This window comes from Bufo bufo, chromosome 3 (assembly GCF_905171765.1).
Source record: "Bufo bufo chromosome 3, aBufBuf1.1, whole genome shotgun sequence".
Classification (NCBI taxonomy): Eukaryota; Metazoa; Chordata; class Amphibia; order Anura; family Bufonidae; genus Bufo; species Bufo bufo.
The window spans coordinates 158323279-158333693 of NC_053391.1; the positions used below are offsets into that span (position 1 = coordinate 158323279).

Here is a 10415-nt window from a genome sequence, read left to right on the forward strand (position 1 = left end):
ATGGTTGTGCGTGAAAATCCCAGTAACTGAGCAGATTGTGAAATACTCAGACAGGCCCGTCTGGCACCAACAACCATGCCACGCTCAAAATTGCTTAAATCACCTTTCTTTCCCATTCTGACATTCAGTTTGGAGTTCAGGAGATTGTCTTGACCAGGACCACACCCCTAAATGCATTGAAGCAACTGCCATGTGATTGGTTGACTAGATAATTGCATTAATGAGAAATAGAACAGGTGTTCCTAATAATTCTTTAGGTGAGTGTAGAGCTCCCTTATAATAGTTAATAGATGTGCTGACTTCATTTTAAGCGAATCATAAAAAGTTACATTTTATTTTCTGGGACAAGAAAGGAAATTAGCCTATAGCTATGTGATTGTGTTCTGCCCCTAATAAGGGACAATGTTTGGAAAAGCATAACATATGTGCTGGCGAGGTTTGTTTGTAAGGTTTGTCAGCTCATTAAGAAGGCCAGCTCAGTCCTAGGTTGTTCCCTTGATCCGGTGCAGGCGGTGGGTGACAGAAGAACTCTAGCAAAATTAACATCACTGTTAGACAATGTCTCCCACCCCATGCACAAAGCTGTTGTGGAGCTGGAGAGCTCCTTCAGTGACATACTGCTGCATCCTACAGTAGGTGCACAAAGGAAAGTTATTGGAGGTCCTTCATCCCAGCAGCGGTTAGGATTTATAACCACCACTGTTCCCAGAAACCCAGTAGGGAATTTTTTAAGTAAATACTGTGTTGTGTTTTTATTGTATTTTACTCTTTAATTTCTAATTACTCTTATTTTTTCTCCTGATGTGAATGTGATTGCTGCTGTTATGCCAAAATTTCCCCACTGAGGGACAATAAAGGGATTTTCTTCTTCTTCTTCTTTTTCTTCTTCTTCTACACACGCTGTATGTTAACGCTGTCAAATGTGTGTTTACCCATAGCTACGGTATGTATGTCAGTGTCACTCAGACACCATTTACTATTGCAGTCATTGCGTTCGAGAGCTTGGAGAGGGGGGATGTTGGAGGGAAAAAGAAAAAAAAAATCATAAAAAAATAAACAAAAATAGAAAAAAAGTCCTAGGAGAGAGTTACTTTATATACCAATTTTCAGGGCAATTGAAGCATCTTTGGTTTGGCCTGAATCGATTCATGGTCCGAACCAAAGTTTTTCCAAAACTCGACTAACCTTTTGAAAGAAAGTGTATGAAGTGAAATGATTTCATGTGATTTCGAATGGTATGTATGTACTGACCAAATGAAGTCCACAATTAACCAGATATAAAGCTGTCTTTTGCGCCCCTGATAATGCGGTGGTGAAACCAGCATAGGGCAAGATCGAAATAAGTTCTAATATGATATACAGGGTGGGCCATTTATATGGATACACCTTAATAAAATGGGAATGGTTGGTGATATTAACTTCATATTTGTGGCACATTAGTATATGTGAGGGGGGAAATTTTTCAAGATGGGTGGTGACCATGGCGGCCATTTTGAAGTCAGCCATTTTGAATCCAACTTTTGTTTTTACAATAGGAAGAGGGTCATGTGACACATCAAACTTGTTGGGAATTTCACAAGAAAAACAATGGTGTGCTTGGTTTTAACGTAACTTTATTCTTTCATGAGTTATTTACAAGTTTCTAACCACTTATAAAATGTGTTCAATGTGCTGCCCATTGTGTTGGATTGTCAATGCAACCCTCTTCTCCCACTCTTCACACACTGATAGCAACACCGCAGGAGAAATGCTAGCACAGGCTTCCAGTATCCGTAGTTTCAGGTGCTGCACATCTCGTATCTTCACAGCATAGACAATTGCCTTCAGATGATACGAGATGTGCAGCACCTGAAACTATGGATACTGGAAGCCTGTACTAGCATTTCTCCTGATGTGTTGCTATCAGTGTGTGAAGAGTGGGAGAAGAGGGTTGCATTGACAATCCAACACAATGGGCAGCACATTGAACACATTTTATAAGTGGTCAGAAACTTGTAAATAACTCATGAAAGAATAAAGTTACATTAAAACCAAGCACACCATTGTTTTTCTTGTGAAATTCCCAATAAGTTTGATGTGTCATATGACCCTCTTCCTATTGAAAAAACAAAAGTTGGATTCAAAATGGCTGACTTCAAAATGGCCGCCATGGTCACCACCCATCTTGAAAGTTTCCCCCCTCACATATACTAATGTGCCACAAACAGGAAGTTAATATCACCAACCATTCCCATTTTATTAAGGTGTATCCATATAAATGGCCCACCCTGTATATGTTTTCAACACATCCTTTGTATTTTCCTTAGTACCTGCAGTGCTTACTATCCATTCCCCTTCTTGCTTTTGAAAGTTAGGAGTATAAGAAAGGTGGAATTAAAAAGTATATGACTGCATAGAGTAGTGAATGGTTATGTGGACAGAGCCTTAGATAGCTATTTTTCAGCTCTTGAATGATCAATGGTGGAATCGATGCTCTGGATTTGTCCCAGTGTGCAGTGCGGACTCACTTTTTTTTGTTTGGATTGAATTGGATCCACTTCACAGAGGATCTTGCAGCGCTTGCAGTAAAATAAAAGTGAGGACTAATTCTTATATTTTTTTTTTTATTGGTGCTTGTGATTTTTTATCCTTTTTTGTCTTGGTATGGATATCTTTGATTTTAGAGCCAATTTGAAATGTAATATAGATGAGGTGTTCAGACCAGAATCTGATATTAAAAGCAACAATGACTCATGATTAAAAAGATTAAAACTACATACCGGTAGGCTGTAATTGTCCTAGAAAAATGTTTGGAATAGAATAGCATCCGTGAAGGCTTACATTTGCAGTTACCCTTTAATGATTTTGATGAATTGGAGAAGTTTCTTTATGAATGTGGGCTGAGTGCCATGAGGTTCATTAGTAACTTAAGAAAGAGGAAATTAAACTTAATAAATTAAAAACTTGAGGAGATACATATTTAATTAGAAGAGGAAATTAAACTTAATAAATGAAGAGTTGAGAAGATACATATTTAACCCCTTCAAGACCAAGCTAGTTGTTACCTTAAAGGATAACTGTCACATTTAGACCCTAATTTAAATTTTCATATATGTAGTTGCTAATAACATGATATTTCAGAATCAGTTACTATTAGACTGACTTACCTCATATTTAATAAGATTCAGCCCTTAGCAACCAGTCTGCATAAAAATATAATTTCACTATTCAGTTAAGATGGCCGCCACTGCCCTCACCCTGAGGCTAATCCCGCCTGCCCTCACTAGCCAGTAACAATAGCCCCCCAAAAGTGTCAGTAACCAGAGCCCTCCCCCTAAAGGGTTAATCTCCTGCAGCACAGAGGGGTCCTCTTACCACATGTTGCTTTCATTTATACACTGAGCAGACGGCAGATCTCCCTTCCCTGGTCTGCGCTGCTCCAACACTGCATTCTCCAGCTCTGCTGAGTGAGGGAGCGTCTGCCAAGCGCAGGGACAGGGAGAAGTGCACACAGCCCAGGCACTGTTATCAGCTGCTGGGGAGGACCTGGCTTTAATCATTTACCTACAGTCCCTGGCTGTCTGTAATCTGACCTTGCAGGCTGCATGCTTCTGCGTCCTCCGTCCTTCAACACAGAGGACGGACCTGCATAGCAACCTGATTTTAAGCAGAGGTAAAAGTAGGCAGTAGAGGGAACTAAACTGTTTAATTAAGGGGTAATTGAATACACAGTGAAAAGTTTAAATAGGGCCACCAAGGAGATATTAATGACCACAATCCAATACTCCAAAAAAAAAAATGACAGTTATCCTTTAAGGATCAGGTAATTTTTAGCAAATTCTACATTCCACTTTATGTGGCCATTCTGAGATTGTTTTCTCATCACATATTGTACTTCATGACAGTGGTAAAATTGAGTCGAAAAATTTAATTTTTATTTATAAAAAATACCACATTTACCAAAAATTAGGAAAAATTAGCAAATTTCCAAATTTCAATTTCTCTACTTTTATAATAGATAGTAATAACTCCAAAAATGGTTATTACTTTACATTCCCCATATGTATACTTCATGTTTGGATAATTTTGTGAATGTCATTTTATTTTTTGGGGACGTTAGAAGGCTTAGAAGTTTAGAAGCATATCTTGAAATTTTTCTGAAAATTTCCAAAGCCCACTTTTAAAGGACCAGTTCAGGTCTGAAGTCACTTTGTGAGGCTTACATAATAGAAACCACCCTAAAATTACCTCATTTTAGAAGCTACACCCCTCAAGGTATTCAAAACTGATTTTTACAAACTTTGTTAAGACATTAGGTGTTCTACAAGAATTAAAGGAAAATGGAGATGAAATTTCAGAATTAAACTTTTTTGGCAGATTTCCCATTTTAATCAATTTTTTAAGTAACAAAGCAAGGGTTAACAGCCAACCAAAACTCAATATTTATTACCCTGATTCTGTAGATTACAGAAACACTCCATTTATGATCGTAAACTGCTGTACAGGCACACGGCAGGGCTCAGAAGGAAAGGAATACATTATGGTTTTTGGAGGGCCAGGTCACATTTGAAGATGCACCCTTAGAGTAGAAACTCCCAAAAATGGTGGCAGTTTTGTTGGTACTATTTTAGGGTACATATAAATTTTGGTTGCTCTATATTACACTTAATGTGAGGCAAGGTAACAAAAAAGAGCTGTTTTGGAACCATTTTTATTTTTTGTTATTTACAATGTTTATCTGACAGGTGGTATTTTTATAGATGCAACAATACCAAATATGACAACTTTTTTTGGTTGTTTGTTTCAGCTTTACATAATAAAGCATTTTTGAAAAAAAAAATGATTTTTTTTGTGTCTCCACATTCTGAAAGCCATAGTTTTTTTTTTTTTTTTGGGCGACTGTCTTATGTAGGGTCTTATTTTTTGCGGGATGAGATAACGGTTTAATCGGAACAATTTTGGAGTGTGTATGACTATTTGATCGCTTGGTATTACACTTTTTGTGATGTAAGGTGACAAAAAATTGCTTTTTTGACACCTTTTTTTATTTACGCTGTTCACCTGAGGGGTTAGGTCCTATGATATTTTTATACTGCAGGTAATTACGGACCTGGCGATACATAATATGTATACTTTTTTAAATTTATTAAAGTTTTACACAATAACAGCATTTTTGAAACAAAACAAAATCATGTTTTATTGTCTCCATATTCTGAGAGCCAAAGTTTTTTTTATTTTTTGGGCGATTGTCTTTGGTTGGGTCTCATTTTTTGTGGGATGAGATTACAGTTTGATTGGAATGATTTTGGGGTGCGTATGACTTTTTGATCGCTTGGTATTACACTTTTTGTTATGTAAGGTGACAAAAAGTGTCTTTTTGACACTTTTTTTTTACGGTGTTTACCTGAGGGGTTAAATCATCTGATATATTTATAAAGCAGGTCATTACGGATGTGGAAATACCAAATATGTCTACTTTTTTTATTTATTAAAGTTTTATGCACTAATATTTTTGAAACAAAAAAATCATGTTTTCCATGTCTACTTTTATTTTTTTCCCTGTTTTTTCCAAAAATTCTCTTTTTTTTTACTTTATATTGGAAAAAGTAAAAAAAAATTTACTTGAAACTTTAATTTTATTATAAAAAACACTTTTTTTCACTTTATTTTGCTTTTTATATTTGTCCCACTGTGGGACATCTTTTCAGGACTTGATCCCTGTTTCAATTCAGTACAATACAGTCTGTATTGTACTGAATTGAACTGTCAGCGTCTCACACAGTGAGACGCTGAAAGTTGCCTAGGAGACCAAGTGCTCAGGCTGGATCTCCTGGGCTTCCATAGGCTGGGCTTCCATTAGACCTAAATGGTGTAAGAAATACAGGTTTTGGAAATAATATATGCATTATATTTATAGATTATGAGGGAATTATTTTTGTGAATCAGAGACAGTAGGTGACTATACACGTGTATACTTCATTAGTACGTATCTTGCTATTTTTGTCTTACTCTGATTCTCACAGATAGGATCCTGTATCTCTTACATATGCCGATTGGCAGAGAACAAAAGGCACCTATACTGTGTCAATAGAGGAAAAGTGTCATAAAATGTTAAAATAACTGGTTGACCAAGATTCAGTTCATGGGCAGGCCCACAGACTCTCAGATAACCGATATGGGGCGTTGGCAAGGATGGGGGTTGAGAGCTTTCAAGGAATAAAAGATTCATGCTTTGGGGGTATAAGGGAGAACCTGGGGGGAGAAACATGGAAGGGAGAGAAGGAAGTTGGAAAGGGACAGGAGAGGAGACTGGTGGAGAGGCCTAAAAAGGCCCTGTGTGGTAAATATGTACTGTAAGGTTTAAGGAGTTGTCTGTTGTTATAAGTTTTGTCATCTTGGATTGGTAAATTGTAATTATTGTTATGTGTGTATAAGTCTCTCAATATCTAATATATTCCATGTGTGGTCTGACTAGTGACTTGTAAAGTGGCATGACTATGTTCTCATATCGGACATCTATGCCCCTTTTGATGCAATCCATTATCTTTTTGGCCTTGGGAGCAACTGCCTGACACTGGTTTATACAGCTTAGTTTGCTATTCACTAAAATTCCTAGGTCCTTTTCTATGTCAGTGTTACCCAGTGTTTTACCAGTATGTACAGGTGACATGTATTTTGTCTTCCCATGTGCATAATATTACTTTTGTCAATGTTAAACCTCATCTGCCATTTTTCTGCCCAAGCCTCCAATTTATCCAGATCCCTCTGTAGCACTATACTGTCCTCTTCTGTGTTCATTGCTTTACACAGTTTGTCATCTGCAAAAAAATTATATTTTACTTTGTAAGCCTTCTACAAGAACATTAATAAATATATTGAAGAGAAAATGGCCTCAGTACTGACTCTTGTGGTACCCCACTAGTGACAGTGACCCAGTCTGAGTGTGTACCGTTAATAACCACCCTCTGTTTTCTATCACTAAGCTAGTTACCTACCCACATACAGACATTTTCTCCCAGTCCAACCATTCTCATTGTATATACTAAACTGTTATGTGCTACAGTATTAAATGCTTTGGAGAAGTCAAGACATACGACATCCATTGATTCGCCATGGTCAAGTCTAGAACTTACCTCCTCATAGAAACTGCCTTGTTTGACATGACCAATCCCTCATGAAGCATGTCTAAAAGGCAGGAGCACATCTCTGCCAATTTGCTGTGTGAAAAAAAATGTAGTGCTCAAATTGCTGTTTTCCTATTTAATGTGCATTAGCAAGTAGATAAAATTATAGCTCTCTCCTGTTCACCTTAGCATACATCATCTGTGTTTTATTATCCCCAGTGCATTATATGAAAACATTTTATGCTAATATTTTATTGTAAATTTTATACTATTATATAAAGCTACTACCTATTAGACTAACCAGCTGGTGAGTGCCTGCTTTTAATTTCAATCTATATTTCTCTATGTGGGATGAATAGGTGATTCATCCAAAAAGCAGAGCACCCTAACCACATTGACAGATACGGGTGAGCCACAATATATATTTATTATACATCATCTGTATAGTAAAACCAGACAATACCCTTAATAATTTTATCTCAACATTTTGATTCAATATCATATGTATAAGAGAGACTACCAAAGTAACATTCAACTAAAAGTGAGACAAGAAAATTACTAAATCCTTCAGAACTTATTCTTCTATCAATAAAACACACAAGCTAGTTCACTTTCTAGAAGAACAAGAATACTGAAATGCCTCTAGATAAACTTGCCTTATTTGGTTGACTTGCCTTGTGGGGTTCTTTTTGGGGTGCTCTTTATCTTTAGAGGGACCAAAATATATACATTGTATGGCTGGCGACACTACTCATGTTTTCTAGAAAGAGTATGTTGCAAATCACATATCTTAATTCTTCTAGCATAAGATAGGATATCCCCTCTTTTCTTTTTTTGTCAGACACGCTAATTTGCATGCCTTTGGCTTTCTGGGAAAGATATTCAAATGAGCTTTTCTTCCAAAACAGAAAAGAATGCTTTTCTCATGCAAGCCGATTTAGGATATGTGATTTGCATAATCCCTTCCAAGAAACCAAGAGCCTGGCATACAATATTCTTTTTTTTTTCCCTCTCCATCTCCCTAATGATAAAGAGCACCCCATAAGACAAGTCAACCAACTAAGAGACATTCTGGTTCTCTTGTTTTTCTAGAAAGATAGCTATCTTGTACAGTATATGTTGTTGAGCAACATTGAAAAAAATCCAGAAGAAGAAGCCCATAGACAGAAAATGCGGAATGAGATAGATAGGTTACAAAAAACTGGGGCAAATTTACCTGCCTTATTTAAATATGTCCGTAATTATATAGGTGCGAGTAGAGAGAGGTTTATTCAACTTTATAATGTTCACCCCTATGATCGGGAAAGATTACCAGATAAGATAACAGAGAGTACAGAATTAGATAAGGATGGTATGCTACTTATGGCATGTTATGCCTGGAAAGATGGTGTAAGACCTGAATATATTTGATTTGATATGTTTTGTTTGTATGAGAAATGTCAAATATGTTTTTTATGTAAATATGTGTTTTAATAAAAATGTGTTATCCCTGGTAAGGGATTACCAACTTAAAAAAAAAATATATATATATATGTTGTTGAGCAAGATCGCTTCTTGGCCTTTTGGCTACGATCAAGTGTATGTGATTTTATCTTCATCACTTGGTCTAGTCAGAAGGTATTTGGGGGTACCCCTCTCCTCGGCCTGGTGGGATCGCCCGGGTTTATAGCCCGGGCTTCACCCACCTGCTGCTATTGGGGAGAGGGATTAGTCCCCTAAATAACGAGTTGCGATCCCCCCCCCTAGCCTTCTGGTGTGGTTTATCCGTATCCAGAGGGTGTTGCGACGGTTGCGAGCATCGGCGAGCGAGCGAAGCAAAAACCATGGGCGACGATCCCGGCTTCGTGCCGGAATACGCTCGCCTAAAAAACTCTGTGAGAGCGGTTCTCACTGGAGGAGTCCACCCGGACAAAAAGAAGGAGATACTTAGGTATCTGGTGGACATCGTGCTGGGCGATTTACTCCATGTTGGCAAGCAGGAGATTATGGCGATTCAGGACTACCCCAAAAGCGGCATTTACGATATTACATTCACGGGTGACGGAATTTTCTGTGATGTCTTGAAAAAGGCTGAGGAAGTGAAGGATGATCCCAAGCTGCGGGGGTTCCGAATCGTCGAACATTCCTTTGAAGAGAAAAAACTCGTGGTGATTAAGACTTATTCCACTTACGTAAGTAGTGATGATGTACAAGCCTTTTTGTCCGTTTATTTTAAGGACGTTCAATGTAAGGGGAAGATTATGAACGAGTGCAACATCTGGACATCCAAATGGAGATTTTTAGTTACTTGTATAAAAGATGACAGCTCTAAACCCGGTTTTAAGATTCCCCCAGCACGTTTTAAAATCGGACAAGTTAATGGCGACCTCTTCTTTTCAGGGATGGCAAGTTTCTGTAGGACATTTGGGCAGTATGGTCACGAACAAGCGAAATGCGGCGTAAAATGCAAAAATTGCGGAAGTGAAGAACACGAAAACAAAGACTGCCAGCAAGGAAAAAAATGCAGCTTCTGTCAAGAACGTGACCATCTCTTTTCTTCTTGCCCACACAGGAAAACACAGAAAGGAAAGAAGCAATCCAAGGCGCCCCAGGGAAAACCAGCGGGACCAACCCACCCCGAGGGAGAGGAGCAAACGTATGATGCCCTGGGCCAACAAGAAGCCGAAGCCCATGACGGTCAAGAGGAAGGGGCTGAGGAAGGTGCCTGGCAGACGCAGGGCAGAAGGGGTAAAAACAAGTCTCAGGCAATGAGAGCGGCCAAACGCAAGCATGACAGGGAGCAAGGAAGCGCGAGGCCCGAATTGCCCCCGATGGAGGTGCAGGAGGGGAAAATCGGGCCTGCTCCACAGGCTGGGTCTCCAGAGATCGACACCGACTCTGAAGAGAGCGAACAAGAGCAGGAGGGTCCCCGAAAGCGAGGCAATAGGAGGCGCTCGTTAAGGAACCTGGGTAAGGGGGAGCAGATGGAAACGTCCGGCCTGGCAGTAAAGGCGGACGTGGCCCCCCCTGAAACCTCCTCCCTGCCTGACCAGGTAGGGAGGGAGGGTATGGACACCATAGAGGCCTCCGACCCGCTGCCGTGCGCGCAGCATCCCCTTGTTGAAGGGCCTGAGTCCTCTCAGGTCGAGGGGGGAAAGTCGGAGCCCGCTGGGGACCCACCTGATGAAGAGGACCTAAATGGTCAGATAATGGAGACCCAGCCAGGACTGTCAGAGGCTTGCCTGCCGGTTTACCAGTATGCGGCTGCCGGCACCTATCTGAGCGAGGGCAGTTCCTCTCCCGCAGATTCACTGCTTACAGTGTCATCATATG

The 10415-nt window shown here is 39.3% G+C and overlaps 1 pseudogene; it reads left to right on the forward strand.

Moving 5' to 3' along the window:
• Positions 1-8649: 8649 nt before the first annotated feature.
• On the forward strand, positions 8650-8793 carry LOC120996718 (annotated as a pseudogene).
• Positions 8794-10415: the final 1622 nt, after the last annotated feature.